We start from the raw sequence: 22,188 nt of genomic DNA on the forward strand, positions 1-22,188 counted from the left end.
ATTTGGTGTAATTGAGTTTGTGGAGGCAATTAGTAGGGTGAGACTAATATTGTAGATTAAGAGTAATGGTCACAGGTTGCTTATTTATGAAGCAGCCCAATTGTGTTGTATCTACAGATATCTGCCCTAATGTCTTTTTTGTTTTATGGGAATTTTATACTTTGGATCAAAAACATGAGTAGTTCATGTCATGGGATGATATAATCTCTATTAACTTCTTTAAAATCATACAACGAATACATTTGGATATGTTTTGCCTCAGAAGATGTGCCTCTATTTAGAGTGTTACATGACATTGGCTACTACAGTGAATCATAAATACGCAATTTATCCAGAACACCCTAGTTCACTGAAAGTTTTGGCTACAATTGTATTTGGTAACTGAATATTCAGCTGTACACCTAAGGGAATTTTCAAAACTGCATTAATTGACTCCTTCCCATTGATTTCGAGGCAAAGTAAGTGTTCTTTCTGCCAAAACTTTTCCATTAATTGAAAACATTTCAAGAGTTATATATAATGGACATATTTCACTTTGGTTACTTGAAGCGTTTCCATAATGCCAAGGCAATATATATTTGGCTTAACAGAGTGAAAAAGGATTGCTCAACTTGATTAATTTACTGCCTGAAGTTTTAATGGATGCTTAGCTAACTCTGTGTGTGTTTTGGCATAGATTCAAACACAGTAACTAATTAGAAAACAATGTGAGGGCAAAGGTGATGGCTGAAAAGGCCTTCACTTGCTAAGCTCTGGTCAATCTGGTCAATTAAGTGTGTTACTTAATTTCATTAGTGTTTAAAGTAACTTTTAGGATGCTACAGAAATAGGCATGGCCAAAACATCCTTCTAGGGGAAGTTTAATATCTCAAAACAAAGATGCTGGATTTCTAAGCAATCGGGAAGAAAGGGGAGTAAAGCAGTCATTTTAATAAAGCAACAGAACAAAGGGAATCGCCTGTATGCATGCTGTAACATCACTCATAGGAAAATTGATAGTGAAGGGGAAAATATGTGCTCAGAGCTGGTTTGGTTGTAGATGCTCACTAATGGCACTTGATAGTTCTTGACAGTTCTGTCTCACTCCTTGTGTATCATGTGCAATAATGCTCCTGTTAATGTATCTCTTATAATTTCTATCTTTGTGTTTGGTTATCTAGTTGTTTATAATCAAGGCTATCCTGAGTCATGGCCAGGGTAATTGAGTCTATCTTAAAGGCAGCTAGGATATGTTGCTCAATCCTTTGAGTTGTGCAGGCCGATCCAAGAAAGAGATGAGGGTTTGTGCTGACTCTGAATTTCATCAGTTTTAATCTTATGAATCATACCTAAGGAATCTTAATAATTGAAAAATCAAAAGGCCTTTCTTTGAGTGTTTCCTGTTAGTGCACAGATCTTTAATTGCTGGGCTCTATATTATGAACAGAAACATTGTTTTGCTTTTTGCAGTCGATTGCTTATATGGACTTAGAAATATTGAACTAGATATTTAGTTGGTGGCACTTTTTTTCAAGTAAAATGTGGCACAATATAAAAAATGGTGTGTGTTTTCCTGTTGGGTGACTGTGCAGCTGCTTTCTTCAGTTGTGGGTACTTTTGTCATACTTAAGTCTCTCTGTAAATCTGTGAAGGAAATGTAACTCGGATACTAGTGGTTTTCAAGAAAAACAGTTGAGGTTTTTACAGATCTTTCAGTTCTGCTGAATGCTTTGCAGGAAAAAAAAGATTGACAAAGCAATGTATTATATGAATAACACAAGACTTTTCCAGGAGATAGTGCTTGTAAACTGCTGCTATAAAAAAAAAACTATGCAAATTTGAATGTTGTTATATATATGTAAAAAAAATAAAATAAAATCTTTACCCTAACCAGTAATCAACAAGTGTGATATTTAGAAAAATAAAATACTAGCCATAAAAATTCTGCCATTAAATCAAGGGTAAAGCCATGTTGCATGAAAAACTACATTTAAACAACATTTACCAGTCTATCTCAACATTTGCCATTCTTAATTTCAGCACGGCATCTCAGTGAAATCTCTAGTCAGCCTTTCCAAGCTGGATGTGATTGGAAGGCTAAGGGAAGAAATTTAAAGGGAAAAAAAAAGGCGGGGGGGCAGGGGGGTGGTCAGGGAGGGATGCACATAAATTCCAATATTCTTAGTAGTTCTTCATGTGCTTTTGGCTGTGGAAAGTGAAGTGTCGTCCCTTCACCAGACTTGTCCAACAGACTGTCAAGATTCCGTTGGATTTTGTATCCTCCTTTTCTCCTTTTTACTGTAATGGAAAAGCAACAGTGCAGCATCCTGTATGTTAAATCAGTTCACAGAGAACAGTAAAAGCAAGAGCAGTATACACACAAAGCTTTAGTGGTGCAGTGCTAATATCAGAGGGAGAATAATATCAATACTGATTGAGACTCAGTGCAGGTGTATGTGGAAAATGCAAGTTACCCCATTATTTTTAGTTACACTTTGCTATGTAAACTTTTTACGTGTACAAACCTAACAAAACAGTTTGGCATGGCCTGTAACAGGACTGAGAGCTACAATCTAGAATGTACAATACAGTAAAAACACAGTTACCGAATGGTTATCTTGATCTGTAGTGAAGCATGATTTTTACTGTCTATATATAGATATTATGTCTATATATGTGGGGTTTATGTATTGGTTTCAGCTGTTAGGATGAGATCAGTAGGTCTTGTTCCACACTTGAGGAATTTAAATCTTGGTTGAAATGTTCGTTTTTCTTTACTGCATTCCATTGCAGAGCATCTTGTTTTTGCTTTTGCCTCTCCCACTTCCTTTCAGAATTGTACCCACAGCCTACAGGCTTTTTCAGCATTTCAAAGGGGCAATATGATTCCCAGATCAGGATGGTGTCAACAGGAGACAGTCTGCCTAGTGTCATTTTTTTTTTTGTAAGTTGTTTCTTTGTTTACACTGTGAAATGAGAAGGGGGGGGGGGAGTCAAACTGCACACAATTGGCTCCAGTAAATACCAAGTGACAGTAAATGCCTTGTTTATTGCCTGGGGAAGGCTGGTAACTTGCTGAATTTCCATCGGGGCTCCTTCATTAAGGAACAGGGCTCAGCTCTCCCTTGGAGCTGGTTATGCAATTGATGGGGCAGGGTTTTTGGCTTCTAGAGCAGCAAGCTTGCATAACATGGTTTGCAATCCAGCACTCCATTCCCAGCCTGAAAGGAGCTTTTTCATAATACATTTTCTATAACAAAAAATGCTTCCAGATTTCTACACAATTGTTTACTGAAGTGACGGTACCCTAACTTTTAAAATAATTTTGTATGAGAGTTATTCTGGTTTCTTGCTTGATCTTTCTGCATACGGGGCACCTTTTTTCTTTCAAATAATGAATCATTTATAAGCTGAAATAAGGTTATTTTTTTTCATGCCATGAAGGCAACTTTATCTTTTATTAGCAGAATTCTCTCAGTACAACACAGAATAAACTGAATGATGCCAACTAAACATTTCTTGGAGGCCTTACACAATTAAGCTGGTTTTAGGGAATTTCGTTTTCCTTATGTGACCTTATACATGAAAGTGCAGGTGACCAAACCTACAACTAGAAGTTTTAGACTAAGTACTCGGAAGAGGAAATACCTGAATAATAGCATGATAATGCCATGAAGATGTCTGCAGAGATGGCTGCAGTGGTTACTTAAGGACAATAGGAATTAAGATGTCTTGTTCTTTACTGAAGCCTGGGGGCATGCATTCTTTTTGTTTTAACAAGAAACTTCCATCTATTATTCTTCAACTCCCTTCCTAACATACGCTACACATCTCCAGATGCTTGATTACCCTCTGCTTGTTTCCATCCTACCAGAAATATACATGTCTCCCTCTAGCTTGAGAAAATTCTAGAGCAGCCAGTATGTGGAACTGACATGCTGCAGTCCAGGTTATGTATTGCCTGTGGCTGTGAAAAAAATATTTATGGTTCTTATGTCAATATGAGCAGCATAATGTGGCATCAATGTTCATACTACTATTTTATCTTCCAGTTGGAAGAACAAAAAGAGCTACAGGAAAAAAATGTGTAGTTGAAGTCTCCTTGGGAGTTAGAAGTAGATGGTTTAGTACTTTTTTCCCTCCTGCCCCTGAACTGGCGCACTGGATCCTCGTGACCAACAAGAAAAATGTTCCCAGCTTGTTATAAGTGTGGAATTTCTCTGGGTACTCATCACTTGGAAAGAGATGATGTTGCTTATGCACGTCCTGTTATTGTCAGCTTGTACTGCAGTTGTTTGGCCCTTCTAGAAATGACTTTGGTGAGGAGGTGATGCTCTTTTTTCAGAAGGCAGTGATGAGAATGACTTTTATGAGATCACAAGAAATAAACTATTATGAATGATGTCTGTAGCAGTCATTACTTGCTTTCTTTTCATGAAAGCAGATATGAAAGGTGGAATAAAGAATGTATTTATTTAAATATTACTACTTTAAGTTGATGGATAAAATGACTAAGAAATCTAAATGTGGTTGCTGAAGACCTCATTTACAAAAGGAGAGGCTTGGACAGCAGTACTAAAAGCTTCAAAATTGTTGCACGAGTGAGCTATCATATTTATGCACTGCTAACCCGTTGTCTTCAAGGATTGGACTGTGTACCAGCAATGTTAATAAGAAAAGGGTCGTGTAGGAAACTGTTCACTAGGAAAATTCTCTCTCAATTCTTTCCACTGTTACTCTCCCACTAGTGGCATCATCACTGTTATCTCTGCTGTCCAAGCTATGGATCTTTTCCTCTCTTTGAATCCTTTCCTCTCAACATGTGGAACATTTGTGACTAAATCCTAAGGTAGTAATCAGAGGGACTCCTGTTTTTTTTTTATTTACTCTGTTCTTTAACACTCAAGGAGATGATTATCATTTTAAGCAGAGTATTGTAATCATTTAATTTGTTTCTCAAATTGTCCATTTTTGTTTTCCAAGGTTTTATTGAGTGTTGCATGTTTTGGATTTGAATGACCAGAAAATGACTATTTCTGAATTTTTTTTTCAACTCTCTAACAAATTGTCAAAATAACATTAAACCTATCAATCTTCGGATTGATATTTTGAAAAGTAAATAGTTTGACTATACCAAATAAAATCTGAAATGTGGAATCAGCAAGTCCGAGTAAATTCTCAGGTTATTTTGGGTTTTATCATTGAAATGCAAATACATTCTTAGTATCAGCTGCATATCAATCAAAGATACATTTAGAGATTATTAACAACAATTATATCTCTCTTTTTTTGTGGGGAAACTGTACATCTTTGATTTATGGCTAACTACAAGGCAAAATATGTATACTTGCATATCCTTAGCAGTCTGGCTAATCTCGGCTAAACAGCAGCATGTCATCTAGGATAAACTGGCACCCGTACCAAAAACCTGCTTACACGATCTGTGTGATTTAATAAACTACTAAATTAATGTTAGTTCTTCTTTGATGGTCTGGGGGCAGGGGTAGTTGCATCATCACTGGAAAAGTTCACATCATTTTCAGAGTATTTAACTGAACGAAGTGTAGGATCAAGTCTGTCATACAGCAATGCATTCTTTAAGTTGTGATTGATTGCTAGTCTTATTCTTACAGTAAAAGGAGTTAAGAACAAAGTTATGTGAATTCAATTTTAAATTCAGTCTTCTGTGTTTCGAAAGAGTCTGCAATGACCAATAATGAAACCAAAACCTAAATCTGAAATGTTTAAGTACCAAATAAGTTTCCATGTACACACTGGGCAAGAGAATTCTCCTTTCACTTTTTCTCTTTTAAAAGCCCCTCAGCTCTGTTTTACTGGCTCTTTAGACAAAATTTTAAAAAATTCCCCTCATTTCTCCTTGAAACTGCTCCATTGAGCTCAAGAGCAAGTCTGAGATGGGACAGAACGTGTATGTACAGTACTGGAGTTATCCTGAAGTTGTGACTTAAACTAGAAGCTCATTATTGACATAAAAACACTTGCATGCTGTACTGGTGTGCATTTTTTTTTTTAAATGGACACAGTTATATTGATGGTTCCAAAGGTTTTTGGCTTTTTTTCTCCTTCGATATGGGAATGTCCTCCTATATGCCAAGTAAATTTATCTATAAAGTGTTAATCTAGAACAACCTCATCTGCACATGGGACTTGCATGACTTTCAGCTGTCCAGCCACCCTGTGCCATGCATGTGCTACAGCTTTGTGCTAGTGTGGCCCTCTGAGCGTACACACTTCCTCGTTTGATACATAAGATACATTACTGTCACATAAATCAGTCAAAAGTATGTTTATTAAAAAATCATTATACTGTCACTTTACATGCAACATTGTGCGTAGTGGATGCTACCAATGAAGGTTATTTGACACAAACAACATTTGTCTTTTCAGTTTATCTAGTTATGTGGAAACCTGGGATAATTCATTGCAAGCAAAAAAGCTACATAATACTATGTATAATGGGGAAACTCTTCTGTTTATTGGAAAAAAATCAAATTAGCAGCTTCAGAAATAGCCTGGAGTCAGACAGCTAGCTCTGTTATTATGTTACTTAGAAGCTAATGTATTATGAACAAGTGCCAAATATTTCCCTGTAATGCAGAGGAGATTAAATGGAAGCTTCTATTTTTGAGATGTGCTTTGTAGTGTACGTGTATTCAACAGAAAGTCCTAGATAACTAGTACACAGATAGCCCTGCTAATTGTCAATAATTATGTAGAAGGTTATAATCTGAGCATGGTACTTTTCTGAGGGATTAAGCATACAAATAAACAGAAAAGTTTTGAAAATGAATTCACAAAAAAAATCAATTTAGTTTATTTTTAAATGATTATGTGGGAGCGTAATTCAGCTATGTAGTTTTGTTTAAAGTCACATTCCTAGCGTGAGAAAGGGGAAAACTCCCTGCCAGGGCTAGACTGCATAAGTATATCAGATTTCAGATCTGGTCAAGTAACTTGCACAGTGTTTGGTTGTCAGAGATGACAAAAACTGAGTTTCTGAATATGTTTATGTGCAATTCTTGGCTGGTGCAGTATGGTTTTGTGCTTTCTGTATTATTTCTTCACTGGAAAAGTCGGTGTGTAGGGCTGCAGAGCTGGGTATGGTAACAGTAATTCTTCCATTCCAGAGGCAGATACAAAACCCTTGTTAATAAAGAGGTTCTCTTTTCGAAGACAAAAGGCAGAAGTGATTTCAAAGACCTTTGCATTCTAGGAAAGTTCAGATCTAGTTAACACCATCCATGGCATTGTCAATGTAGCTATTTAAGCTAATTTGTGTTGTTTTGAAATAGGATTTGGTATGTGCTTCATACTGTTCATAAATGTTTAGGACTTGCAGAAGAGTCTAGGATAAATCCCGTATGAATGGGTTTATTTAAAATATTCTCATCCAAGGCAAGTGGATGGCCTCATCTTAAGTAAGAGAAAGCTGCAGTAAGGAAGAGTTGATTCACCCAAAATTAACCTACTGTTTTGCAAATTCTGTGCTTGGGGAGCTGGGGCATAGAAGACAACATTGTGGGATTTGATTTTTGGCATGGACTTAGAGGCTCTGAATATACCTGTGTTTTCTTAATAGCATTTCTTCTTTTAGTTTTGGCTAAGTGGAAATATTGCTGAAATTGCAGGTGATTGATTGTTTAAGTTGTCTTGCATATTTTAAAGTGCCCATTGAATGCTCTGAAGAATTCGCTTAACTTAACGTTAGCACTTTAGTTTCGTATGGCTCTGTCTGTAGAAGAGGATTCCACTCCACAGCCATCCCTAATGAAAATCAGAATGGATTGTTGTGGTCACTGAAGGAAGCAATAATTAAGGCCCTGGGAAAAGGAAGAGTACACTTCACAGCTGCCTGGCAGAGCAGCAAGTGTGTTAGCACATCGCTGATTTGAAGAGAACAGTAAAGGCAATTACTGCTACCTCATTAAAGGGATTAAAATCACCTCTAATGCTTCGAACCTTTTCTATGTTGGCTCTGCAGACTTTCAGAAAGTGGTTGAACAAGAAATCAGGTGTTGGTTTGGTTTTACAAGAGCACAGTTTTTTTAAAAAACGGCGTATTTCTATGCTAGTAGCAAACTGTCTTTTCAATAGGTATTTGTTGCTAATTCTTATGAAATAAAACTTAAAGATGCTTTGTTCCCATTGACTTTCAAATGTCTATGTGCTATTTAAAATATTCTTGTAAGCCTAAGCAACTTCAGTTAAGAAGCCTTTGAAAGATTTTTTTCCAAGATGTATTTAATTTACCAAGAATATTTTTCCCTTGTACTTCCAAAGAAACTGTTTGTCACAAAAGAAAAAAATTTCATCCATAAACACAGTTCTTTGTGGCTAAATTCTGAAACTTTCAATTGGGCAAATTCAGTTCTCTTTTTGATGGTGAAATAGCTTCAGTGTAGCTTTTCAAGTTTTGAAATTAAAAGTACAGCATGGTAAATGATGTGATGACGGTGAATACAAGATGATAGATCTGCCATGTCTAAACACTTTGATTTTGAAAAAATGAAAGTTCTGAAATTTTTCTTTCTCCTACCACGTAATCTCAAGATTAGGTATTATTTCTCAGTCAGTGTGCACTTACACAGCTTTCTTTAAGCACTACTAGTTTGAGTAATTACCAGCTCCTTTAAATGATACACAAGAATTGCATACCTTGGTCCCCATGAAATTTGTAGAGGCCAGTAGCCAATTGAATTTGGCTCTAAAATTCTTACCAAGCCATTGGATAAAGTTAATATTTATTACCAGTCTGTTCTTGGCTAGGGAATGTTCATGTGATTGCCATGTGAAGAGATTCTGTTGTGTTTCTGGAGTACATGAGTATTTACCCATAGCATCCTACTGGGAGCTGAAGAGTGTATGGTATGAACAGAACTAGCATTAGAGGATCTTATGAGCAAACTCTTAAATTAATGCAATGAGAGATGGTAATGAGCAGAAGAGGAGGATTTGAGGGAGAGTCAGAGGTCACAAATTAAGAATGAAGGCTAAAGGACTTAATATCCATTTCAAGTGCTTTGCTTAGCCAAGTGGTGCTACTCATCGGTCAAAGTTTAGGAGGATTTTTGTTTCCTCTCTGAATGTATTAGTTTCAGAGTTCATTTCTTGGGCAATTTTCAGAGTGAATGAGTCTTTGTTTCTTGTATGAGGCTTTATTTGTGAAGGACCATTAACAAAGATGCATATTCTGAAGTTAAGGCTTTTTCTGTAACCACTTCTTAGTCATTTGGGCTTCTGGGAGGAGTTCCATTTCTTGTGTCTCCCGGGAAGCCCCTACACTCATCCCAGCACATCTGTAAGAGGGCATGCTGGTCTCTTTTAGACACTGATAATATCTGACACTTAACTGGCTCATGGGAATCCTCCAGGGAATTTCCAAATGGTAATATATTCCCTTAGCTGCTTTGTTATCTTAATACGATGACTGAGTTTTATCATGCCTGTTATTGAAGCAGCTACTGTGGTGTCAAGCCAAGAAGGACCATCTGGGATAACTTTGCAGATAAATTCCAGTTATTTGCTTAGAAACTTGTATTGACTTTAAAGCAACATTCTTTAGGCTGTGAAACACTGTGTGGAGGTATTTGAACCTGTTGTTTTCTGTTTAACATACTTCATTATTTTAAGTTCAAACTGATTGTGCCGGTGATTCTTCCCTTGTGACAGCTCTACCATTACAAACAGGAAGTTTGCCTATTTTGTGGTTCCTATTTACCAGCATCAGTTCTTTCTCAGGAGGACTGTACACACAAAACATTTTCTCTGGATGTCTCCTGTCATCAGTCTTGTGCTTGAATTGTTCATTATCAGTTATAAGACAAGAGTTAGAGACATGATGTGGCTGTTTAGATTGTTTCTAAACAAAGTTCAGAACATCTTCTATTGTGGCAGTCACACTTAGTGAAATATGCATTTCTCCAGGGGTAATGTTTGGCTAGATAATGCTGCAGCTACATGGATTAAATTTACATAACATATTGTCTTCCAAGTTTTTTTCATTAAGTTGGTGACAGGACACAGTAGTTAATATATCAAACCACAGCTACACTGAAGATAGAATTTCAGTCTCTGAAATGTTAAGACACCAGCTGCAGTCCCCTGGGATGATGGAGATCAGAAAGCCCTGAATAAAGTTTTTTTTTCATTTAAGTTGTTCTGGCTTTGAAGTATGCTTGCAGGGTAGATTAAACCCAGGCACTGAACATCTTTAGGAACTTCCTCAAAATTTTCATTGGAAAGGTCTTCTTACTATTAGAATTACATATATAATCTAGAGAACCACTTCAGTCCAAGAAAACGCAGGCAGCATCAAATAATTATGATGATAAAGAACATTTATATTCCTTAAGTAAACCTTTCTCAAGCATTTGATTTTACAAGAAAGAAGAATGACAAAGACTTTGTGAAATACACCTTTGATTTTACTGATTTTTAAATAGAAAGTATGGAGATACTGTAGTGGTAGGTGAAAGCATAATCAGATATACTGATGGGTCCTAGGCAAATCAGAGTAGTTTGGTTATTGCTTCAGGATCTGGTTCAGCAGAGGTTGCAAACAATTGTGGAAATTGGAACTTTGAGTTTTACAGCTGAATTAATCTTATCTTCTTAATTTCCATCTAAGCTTAAGTGTTCTTCTGAGCAGTAGTGTTGGTTTTATGGTTGTATTGACATTTTGTATGTAGTTTGTGTACAAACACCTAGAAGTTAGAAACTCCCCTGGAAAAACATTGGGAACCTGAAGTATATAACTCCCTTAGACTAATATGCCAGGATTCTCAAGGGAGGAGAAAGGCCTGGAAGGAGTGAGCTGTAATCCAGTTGTTACAGATCTGTGTACTACAGTTATTTTTGTAGTGTCTGAGTACATTCTTAGGACCTACTGCTTTTCCATCAGCTAAGTATCAAGAATCTCCAAAATATAAAATATATATAAACGGAATATTTTCAGTGATACTATCCAGTCCATGTAAAGAAAGAAGAATCTACTGTGACATCTTTTCCACAATTAAGTATAACGCTGGACTTCTTGTCATTGACGTACTTGGTCTATCATTACAGTAACTGATAGGAAATTCAAATAAAGCAGCAGAGAAGGTAGTAGCCATGTATATGTCAATGGCCAAGGAGGCTTGTCAGCCTGCTACCCTGATACAGTTCTGAAAAAAACTCCTTGGTAGTAAACCAGAAGGCAAGACCAGAAAGTCTACTTCTTACACCATTGACAGTTTTAGGATGCATATCTGTTGTTGCAAAGCAGATCAAGGCATTCAGACTCCTTGCCTAATTTCAGGTTGCAAATTAATGTGATATCTTCTCCTGCCTTTGACACTGAATAGGGCCTCACCAAGCATGTTTGTTGGCTTGGCCTTTGGGTCCCTAGTGTGGAAGTCCTGCAAGTATTTCTGTCTGAATAGTAGCTGAGAGATGTAGCTGATGCACTTTTGTCCATTCCATTGTATCTTTGTGACAAATGCACTGAAAGCTTTTAACATGTCCCAGATATTTCCATCTCTTATTTTAGAGAAGTATAAAATGGGATTGTTAAATTCTCTGGTGTATCTGACATTGATCATTCTTTGAACTTAGTAGTAATTCCTCACAGCATTTGTATTTAAAGGTGCTCTAGAAATGTCTGTACCTTGCAGGGATTTCCAGCTTTTGGAAAATCTACATTTTAACACACACAATGTAAACAGGTCTCTTAGATGCAAAACTAATTTCTTTTGAAGTCTCTGGGTCAGATTTCTCCTTGTGATACAGCCATGTTTCACCACTCTGATGTGGTAAATATGCCTGGTAAAACGGGAGGCCAGAGATTCCTTGCATGAAAAATGGTTGCAACAGCTGGGATGGGGAAGGGGAAGAGCTTTGTCAGAGTCATTTTAAGGAGGAAGAAAAAAGAATGCCTGGAGAGTCTTAGTAATGAAGGAGTTTTCTTGACTAAAACTTAGTGGCATTTCAGGGTGATACTTCTGCATATGAGAAAAATGGGCATCTTTTGTCTTCAGAGAAAGGAAAATGGCTTATATTTGGACTGGGGGTGGTGCTGGTGGTGTCAGGTTGGTAAGTGCACTTAAGAAAGTGAGTGGAAAAATACATTTAAAGAACAGAAAATTTAGTATGCGTTTTTAATTTTCAAAATACTTCATGGAAGTAAAATGAACCATGTTTCCTGCATGTTATAAGTTCCTGATGAAGCAAGTTAGGACAAACTGCTCAAGATGGAAGTAGAAAAGTAAATAAGAATCACATTCTACCTTGCTGCATGAACAAACATACTGAAAATTAATATTCATTTTTTTACATGCTATTGAGTCCTCACAGGTCAACTTTGCACTGGCACGTGTGAAACCTAGAATTGAGATTTGTGTGCATACAAGCGGCAGTACTTGTTTGTGTAGAGAGAGTCAAGTAATCTTCCCAAGAAATGTATAGATGAAATATCTTCCCAGGAAGTTCCTATTAAATAATAGCCTTTTCCTGAATTTAATCCCCAAGAATGGGGAGACTGTTAAATAGGACTATATTGTTACAGGGATGAAATGGTGGGCTATTGGAGCCAAGTTTTGAAATATAAATACAGTGTTTCTTTTATCTTTGAGAGAGAGATCTAGACATATCTGATTTGTGTTATGAAAATAAAACTACAACAAGTAACTTATGTTTATGGGGGAAAAAAGAAAAACAAAATTGGAACCATATGCTCAGAACTAAGTTATTACTGCTTTCATAAATGGTTTGTTGTACAGCTTTTCATAATTATCCCAGATAAGTATTTTGTTGATGACAAGCTGGAATTAAATTAGAATAATATACCCTACATTATTAAAAATATAAACAAAAGTATCTTTCTGGCTAAAAGCTAGTTGTCACCTTAAAGAATTTTTGGTTTAGGTTATTAAAGCACTCAATAATGATTGGCTGCCCTTGGGAGACATTTGTTAATATTTTATTCAATGTAAACATCTGGATTCAATTTAGTCCAAGAACATTGTGAGTGAGAACTGGCCTCTCTCCAGTGCACTGCAATAGGTGTCTGGAGGATTGAATACTTTGTTTGCATTACTCTTCTGAGATAAAATTTACTGTCAATCCAACTAACTGAGATCCAGTAAGTGCCCTTTAATACTAAGTATCTTAAGACAAAATAGAAGTGTTCAAGTGCAGAATATGCTACACTACAGTGTAAAAATAGTAGAATATGTAATAGAGGTGTACGAAAATATTTCAGAATTGCTTGGCAAAGATATAACAGCAAAATAACTTCTAATCCTGGCCAGTGGAAGCTATCACTCTGAATTGCTTTGGGCAGCCTGATCTAGCAGGAGGTGGCCATGCCTATGGCAGGTTGGGGTGGAATTAGATGATCTTTAAGGTCTCTTCCAACCCAAACCATTCTGTGATTCTATGAATTGATTCTTGTTCTTCGCCATTTGATGTCATAACATAAGTATGATAGGCTGCTTTGTTAGTCTTTGGCACATTTCCAGTTTATTTCCTGCAAGAGTAAATTAATTTAGACCATTATGACCAAATCTGAGCAACTCTGCTGACGTACTAAATAATAAATGAAAAGGCAACACTGTCATGAATTCATGAAGGAAATATCCCTTGGTGATAATATTTATTATTGTCTATGAGCATTATTATCCATGAAGCGCATTGATACTGTTGACTAATCAGTGAACAAATGTAACTCCTTATTACTATAAAGTAGCTGTAACTTCAAAGTGATGAGCATTTTTGACTGAATTTAAGTTGCATGGTCAAGTCTTGTTCATTTTGAAGTTTATAAACATCATTGGAAGCTCTTTTCATATGTAATAAAAGCATTTTGGGTAGTAAGGAGGTGGGGAGAGGTCTAGTTGAACATAACTTCATAGTTATAGTCATAGGTCATAGTTGAACAACTACCTGAAAGGAGGTGGCAGCTTTTTCTCATGTGATAAGTGATAGGACATGGAGAAGTGGTCTTAAGTTACAGAGGTTGATTGAATATCACGAAGAATTTCTTCACTGAGAGGGTGGTTGAGCAGTGGACTGGGCTGCCCAGGGAAGTGTTGGAGTTCTTGTCCCTGGAGGTATTTAAGAGACATGTGGAATTGGCACTGAGAGATGCCATTTAGTGATGGGACTTGGTGGGTTTGTTGATGGTCGGGCTTGATCATCTTGAAGATCTTTCCCAGCCTAGCTGATTCTGTGATAAACTACTGTACTCAGTTCTCTATCCTGATCCCTTGCACTTCTTTAGTCCTTTGTGTTGAGCTAATACAAATATTTGTTTTTATCAATTTGTAAAATTATGATATGCCAATATGTTACAGGCTATAAAGATCAATTTTGTATCATCTTCTGACTGTGGGAAATCTTACCTAAGGTTTAATTAACTCTTGCATCCTCATAAGGGATACAATTAGTGTTATGCAGCTACTTTGACTTAGACACAGCAGACCGGGCACAAATCCTGCATGCTGTCCTACTTCCCGTAGGTTTTGGGACTTCGTTACTGGGGCATGAATCAGTTACTTAAACATAAATGCCCTATGCTATTGCAGTGATCTAGAATATTTAAGTTCTATCCTGGCTGCCTCTTCATAGGGGAACAGATCTCCTTTATGTTCTCTCCATTATGTAATGTCTTAATAAATTTTCTAAATAATTTGAAACTGGAGTAGCGTATGTTTTACAACCATTCTAAATATTAAAAGCTATAGGTATGATCCTAAAAGACTAAACCCTAACTATGCCAGAAAGCCAGAGGGATTCTTGAGAGCCAGCTGGTCAGTCAGGCCAGCTATTGATATATTTGTTCAGATGCAGTGTTTCACTTCAACTTAAAGTTCCAGTGTTGGTGGAAACTGTAGAAATATTTACTATTGGCAGGAAAGAGGGGAAAAAAATGCTCAGAAATCAAACAGTAAATATCAGTGCGAAGGCTCTGTGTTAGGTTTGGTTGTGGGTTTTTTTAGGTTTTTCTTTTTGCATGGTATAGCAATGTGGATGTGCAGAACATTGATATGGGATCTGTTCCATGCATGTCAACTATGTGAATATCTCTTGTACCTGATATTATGAAGGTTTTCTCTGAGATTTTTTACACAATTTCATTTACAAAATTTTATTTATGAAAATAATCAGTCCAGATTTTTGAAGCATAAAAATACATTTACTTTTTGAGTATCCCTCTGCAATTTTCCTTGGCTTGATAGAAAACATAGCCATCAAAGGCCAGTGGAAAGGTTGTTCTTGGCCTCCTTCCCAGCTTGTAGTAGGTAAAAGTCCACGTGACATTGGTATCCAAATCCCTGTAGGGGGATGTGGGCGCATACGTGGACTACATAAACCATAATAAATCACTTGTTTCAAACATAGTTGATCCTTTTTCTTGGCGTCTAAATGATTGAGATTGTGCTGTATTTACTTTGTCTCTTCCTAAATGTAGTATTGAAAAGGAACAAATTCTTCCTGGCTCATTTCCTCCAATGACTACTTTGAATTCATTTTAGTATTTTTATTTCTAGGTCTCTTCTAGTTTATTCGGAGGTATAATGGATTAAGTTTCCAATGTGGTGTGGTGAGCTGGGCAAGACCAGAGATCCATTTTAACTATGTTGTGTCAAGAAGCCAGATGCCTGTGCGCCTCTTATATTTAGTTAAAAAAAATATAGGAAGACAAGTTAGGTAGGACAGTTCAAAACAGTGCGTTCTTCTTCTATTAGTAGCTCTTTAAAATGTGTGTACATATATCGTTTTCATTTTGGTTGCTTTTACTAGTTAGGTCATTATGGAGTGTCATATTTTACATTGCTCTTCAGAAAAACAATAATGTTGGCACTCATGGCAATATTTCAAAGAAAAAAAGTTTATTTTGAAGTTTTATGCATAGATAGTACTTTTTTTTTTCCCCAAGGTGTCTTAGTGTTTCAGACAAAAGCCCTTTTTCCCCCATTAATTTTCCTGTAATTATATTAGATGAGTTCCACTAACTGTATTGATTATTATCCATTAGAAAAGTCTAAAATTACTAGATGTGCCACTAACGTCTTATTTGGCAAAAATTAAGGGTAGAAAATGAGACTGCAAACAAAGACCAGATATGAGCTGGAGGAAACACCAACTCCAGCCTGCTACAATGAGTGAGACTTGAATATAAGAGACTAAGACACTCAAAAAAATAAAAATAAATCCTCTTTTGCTAAGAAAGAAAATTAGGAGGGCTGGTTGCTTTTCCTGAACCACTACACGCAAGACTGGAAGTGACAATCTTTCTGAATATTTCCTCAAATGAAAGGAGAATAAATAGATTCTTTTTGAGTTGGGTCATTTCCAGCTACAGTCTTGCTTCCCTGTATTTTGTGAAGGTACATGAATTCATCTGATCAGAGGATTGCCCTGGTTATGCAAGTACTTGTTATGGAAAGACAACACTTGTGTTTACACTGGTATGACTTTCAACAAAGGTCAGATGCTTCCATGCAGGCTGTGTTTTTTTATGCAAGAAGGCTGCAGCAGGTCTGTTTAACTCCTGTCACCATAACCTAGTAGCCTTAGACACCTGCCAGGGACTGAAAATCTTCACCATTTGGGGTTAGACTCCTTGGAGAATCATACAAAATAAATATAAAGAATTATGTTGCCTACAGGCAGACTGAGGAGCTAGCTAGATTAATTCTCACTTCCTTCTCACTCCTCAAGCCGCTGTCATTTTCAGTTTTTGGGGAACTCTCTGATTCCAACGCTCCCTCTCTGACAGTGAATAAAACAGCATTTAGCACATGCTGCTTGAATATCTCAGTTTCTAATTTTAGGTATATTTTTCACTGTCATCTTTATGTCTCTGTTTTTGCAGTAGATTAAATGAGGTCAAAGATTTTGTGCCTACAATGTAGGCTAATGTATCTGAAAGGTAAATATCTGAGGAATGTAGTCAGCAATTTAATATGGGAATTAAGGTTGTTGAATCCCTGTTTTGCCTCCAGGTGTCCCTTAGTTTAAAAAAAAAAAAAAAAGTTTGAAAGCTGTATTATTGGCTGAGTGCACATATAAGTGGGCTCCCGATTTATTTATTGGACATGACCTGGCTCCCTGTTGGAACCATGGAGATCCTCTAAGTGCTTCAGAAACCATCCAGAGAAAATGTGAGGCGTTCTGCTACTACCAGACAGATACAGGCGCAGTATTATGCGGGGATCTATGCAGTCTTGTCTTAGAAAGAAAAGCAGTACTTGGTCCAGCACTCCAGCCTGCATGAGGCCATTGCCTTTCCTCTGCCCTGTTTGCACGAGCCCCATTGGAACCATGCTCTGCGAGGTACAGTGTGAGCAGGAGGCGTTTGGTTTTGTTTAGCTTTTGTCAATACTAACCGAGAGAAGGCGGCTGTTTGCATTCTTTCTTTTTGAAGTGCACAATCATTGACTGTTGTTTTATGTATTCTTGAAGTGACATAATCTCTGTGCTGTTATTTTTCTGTATATGAATAGCACTTTTAGAAACTTTTTTTAAAGTGGAATAAGGTATCATTTAAAAATCTTTTTAAGATGCCTCTATTTGGAGGTTTAAATTTAGTAACCTGTGCTGTCATTAAATAAAAAAAGTTGCTTTTCATCTGTTTTCCCTCTGGCTCCCAGGAGTCAGTCTCAAAGTAGCAGACACTGCATTGCTGTTTCCTTTTTAAAACTAGGACAGCAAAACTTTGACACATTTCAAAGTCCTGATGTCCTTGTTAATATTTCTTTTTATTGTGAGTGAAGGTAAGGCTTACGCAGCAAGTGTCCTAGTTTCTAGCTCCTCATTCCAGCAGAAAAACTTTAGAAAACAGAAGTTTGACAGGTTCTTGTATTGATACATATTAAATCATGTATATTGTAGCATGTAAAATCTTTGTGCAAGGTTGAGGACATAAAATGTGAAAGTATGATACATTATGGTCAATTGGTTAAAAAATCTACTGTTGCTTTGGAAAGAATTTGAAACCTTTCAGTCACTTAACTGAGATATATCTGTCTGGTACACAAGTGATAGAAACCCTTTAATGGCTCTGAAGCACCAAGGTGGCCCTGCCCATGGCAGTGGAGTTGGACTAAATGATCTTCCCTTCTGACCCAAAGCTTTCTATGATTCTCCTGAAGTTACTTCAGCAAACTGCCACCAAGATAGCCTGGGGGCTGAAGCACATGATACAAGGGGAGAGTCTGTAAACTGAATTTGTTGAACCTGAAGAAGAGAAGGTGAAGCCTTATTGCTTTCTACAGCTGTTTAATGGGAAGGTATAGGAAAGGCAGACAGACTGTTCTCAAGGGTTGCACAGTGATAGGGCAAAAAAACAATAGATGGAACACAAGAAACTTCAGCTAGATATGAATTAAAAATGATTTAATTGTGAGGGTGGTCAGACACTGGAATGGATGTCCAGAGAAGTCATAGGATCTTTGTTCTTGGTGAACAGGATAGGACAAAAACCCTGTTCCAACTGGTCTTTTTGCACCTGCTTTGAGCAGGGTGTTGGACCTGAATTGTTCTGTTCCTCTGTGACTGAGCAAAACTAATGCATTTGATGCTGCTTTTGACACAAGAATAGGGCAATATTTCTTTCATAATAAAAAGCTTAATGATTTTTATAGTTCCTCTGAAAAAGGGAGACTCCGGATGTGCCAGCTATGGATCACACTTTGTTGCCCTTCTCCCTCCCTCTCCCTCCCTTCTCTCTAAGTTCATGCAGCATTAGTATAAACTGGACAAACAATACAGGAACATCAAATGGTAGGCTAATACCATAAAGCTTTTGCAGATGGTCCAACGTGGCCAGCAAAGCATGTTGAAAGCCTTCTGGAGAATTAGCAAATTGTACAAAAATATTTTTATTGGAAACTGAAAGTATAAAATTTCAATGAACATCTAAGGATCATCCAGAAAAAAAGTATGCACAATTGTCCTGTATTTAAAAATGCTGAGAAAACAAATGAGGTGTTGTATTAAGTATCCATGCTACATTTCAAGAAGGGAATTCTCAACTCAAAAATTCTTTTTATTTATTTATTAGTTTGGGATAATGTTTTCAAAACTGCTTCGCTAGTATTAGGTTTTAAATCTGGAAGTATGAACTAAGTACTTGGGAGATTAAATGCTGCTGTTTTAAATATATATATATTTAAATATATATTTGGAGAAAAATGGCACTTGGAAGGTTTGGTTTTGCATGGTGGGGTATTTTTATTACGGGACAAATACCGTCTTCTTACGTGTTTACTGGCCTCAGTGGGACAGCAAGGATGTGACTGAGTTCTTCAGGAGAGTATTTTACTGGTATACTGATATTACCTGTGGGTTCATTCTGGAAGTTCTGTATATAGGAATGGTTAGATTCTGATGTCTGTACTGTGATTATATTCTGTCTTTACCTGTGTAACTTAAGACATTAGTATGGGGGTAGAAACAGAAATGGAAGAAAAATGTAATTATTTCAGAGTGTAGCAGGTATTCAGAAGACCTGCTGATAAAGATACGAACAGTATTGAAAATGAGAATGCAAGAAACAGGGCAGAATGCCGCTTTCCAAAGGAATAGTATTCTGGCGTGCTGCAGTTTTTCCATTTTTTTAAAAAAACTAACATCTGTCAGAGTACTAGAGGTGGAGAAAAATAGAAATGAAGCTAATGGGGGTAGTCTGGGGTTCTTCTTGCCTTTCTCCAGTATGCTTTCGAAATAGAGATGAAAACATTGCCAAGTTGAACAACCCAAATACAACCCTATGCAATCCTACTAAATCAGTAGCATTGCATCTTGATGAATTCATCCCTGCAATTTGGAGTACATAACACTGAGTTCAAGGTGCTCATGTATCAGGGGAATAGATATGTCACTGTTGGAAGATACTGGCATGTCAGCTAGATGCTTCAGGGTCAAAGTTGATATGGAGCACTACTTAGAAGCCCTTCCTTTGGGAACTCCCTCCTGAGTAGGGGAGTTCAAGAGGAAATATGAACAAATGCATATACCAGGGAAGGCACAATGTATTCTGCTGTTCTCCATATGTGAAATAAAGGCAAATCTATCAAAGTCTAACACAAGCATGTTTTGGGAAACTTGCCTTCTTGCATTTTTATTTTTGCACATACTAGGGTAAAAAAGATTAATTCTACATACCTTGTCAAAAATGCATACGCATGCTTTAGAAAGCATTCTGTCACAGAGCCTAATAACAGTATGTTACTCTGCAGAGTTACAGACTACTTATTAGCATCTTATAAATGACTCTTCTTTTAAACCTGGTATGTATTCCAAGGAATATCAGTAAAGGAGGAAGGTTGTAGCTGAAATAAATAAATAATAAAAAAAAAAGGTTCTGAAAGCAAAATATATACCATGGGATATATTTAGACTAGATGGTAAGTGGGGTAGACAGGGCTTTTGATGTGACTTGAGAAAGAATTTAGCTTAAAGCAGGGTGGCTTATGGGCAGGTGGGTTATGGGGCCATGGCCACCTAAGAGTGGTGCCAATGCCCAGAGTATCTCTGTTGCTGCATGATGTTGCTCTTGAAAGCAAAGTGGATGAAAAAAGTAGATACTGTTCCACCATTTTTAACCCTTCTTTCCTTAGGATCAACCAAGCTAATTGCAGGAATTTCTGGCGTGTGATCTGTCTCCAAAAAATAACCTGGAGTTGCAACTTCCTGTGCAAACTTCCACCCCTGTGCGCCTACGTAACATTGCCATCTGTGTCAATGGGCTTTGACACACCCATACTCTGCATACTGACCTTTTTCCACAAGCTGACTGTAAAGAAATTAAAATAGACAGTGTATTCAGTTCTTCTGGCCCCTCGCATGGGTCAAGATAAGTTTAATGGCTGCTGCATGCTAAGCTCAGGTTCTGCAAAGGGAGCGTAATGCCAGCAGGGGAAGAATGGTGGAAAACATTTAGCAGCAATTGAAGTGCAGTTGGCTTACGCATTTCAGAATAAATTGAAGGCATTCTGACAGCATCTGGAGGTCCTCTTAGGACTTCCTAGAATCCCTGAAAAATAAATCTAAGTAAATGCTAGGCTTCAAGCTGTGTCCGCAGCGGAGTGTAGAAGCATAGTATGCTAAAGATGGCAGGCATTTCCATAGATCTCTATTATTTTTATCCTGTGTGTATCACGTACAGGTGCCTGCAGTTGGTGGTAGGAGCAGAGTGTCTTGAGTATGTTTCCTTAAGAAGCATTTTATGCTAATGTATTCAATTAAGTGGTGTTTATTTTGTTTGTTTTTGTTGTTCTTACTATGTTTGTGATAGTAAGTGGTCAGATGTCCCAAGTGCTCGAATTCCGGACAGGAGACCAGACGTTATTGATCTCACTGCTCACAGGGTGAATGTTTGATAATTATGCTTTCTCTTCATACTGACAAAATACCTAATACAAGCACAGTTGTACGAAGTGCAGATGTACTTTGATTGGTATCACTAATATAATTTATACTACATAGTAATTTCACAAAAGCTCAGCTTTTCTTCGTAATGAGTTGTCTTCACTAATGATGTAACCTTTGCTAATGAGGCTTCAAAATTATCAAGCCAAATAGTGCAAGATGTTACATTAATAATAATCTGAGGTAGCTAACAGTTTACTATAGAGTGGCAGAAGCTTGATGGAGTGCTGACAAATGGGTAGCAAAAAAGACAGACGATGTTTCCAGAAAAAGTGAAGTGGTGACATCGTTTTCTATTGTGGATTTCACTCAGAGGATTGGAACTTGACTTCTAGCCCTTGTATCCAGTGCTTGTTGGCAGCGTATCACCGTGTAAATAAATCTATTTAGTTCTCTTCTTCTGGTTGGTTTCCCAGATCGTGTCAAAGCACACACAATACACATTAAGAGGAAAATGCCATTTATCTTACTAATAATAATTTTTACAATGCTTTAAATATTCTTCAGTTTGACTTATAAAATGAAGAAATATGCATTTGTTATGGTTATATTTAAACAAACACTTTTTACTTTGGAATAATGGAGAAGGTTATCTGTACCGTAACACAACTGAATCTGTCTGCTTTGCATGATGCTGAGAGATTAGGTGTTCTTGCATGGTGTGCTTGAATCCACCCTGGCTTACATTTTGAACCCTTGATACCCCATCCGCTTTGGGGGGGGAGGGGGAAAAGACTGCTTGAAAAATATTGAAGAAATACAAGTTGTATTTTG

At 37.1% G+C, this 22,188-nt stretch overlaps 1 protein-coding gene across 1 annotated transcript in view; it reads left to right on the top strand.

Moving 5' to 3' along the window:
• SIAH1 (siah E3 ubiquitin protein ligase 1) overlaps window positions 1-22,188 on the top strand; it is a 71,386-nt gene that overhangs the window by 16,286 nt on the left and 32,912 nt on the right. The gene's annotated exons all lie outside the window — the stretch shown is intronic.

This window comes from Cygnus atratus, chromosome 12 (assembly GCF_013377495.2).
Source record: "Cygnus atratus isolate AKBS03 ecotype Queensland, Australia chromosome 12, CAtr_DNAZoo_HiC_assembly, whole genome shotgun sequence".
NCBI classification, from domain to species: Eukaryota; Metazoa; Chordata; class Aves; order Anseriformes; family Anatidae; genus Cygnus; species Cygnus atratus.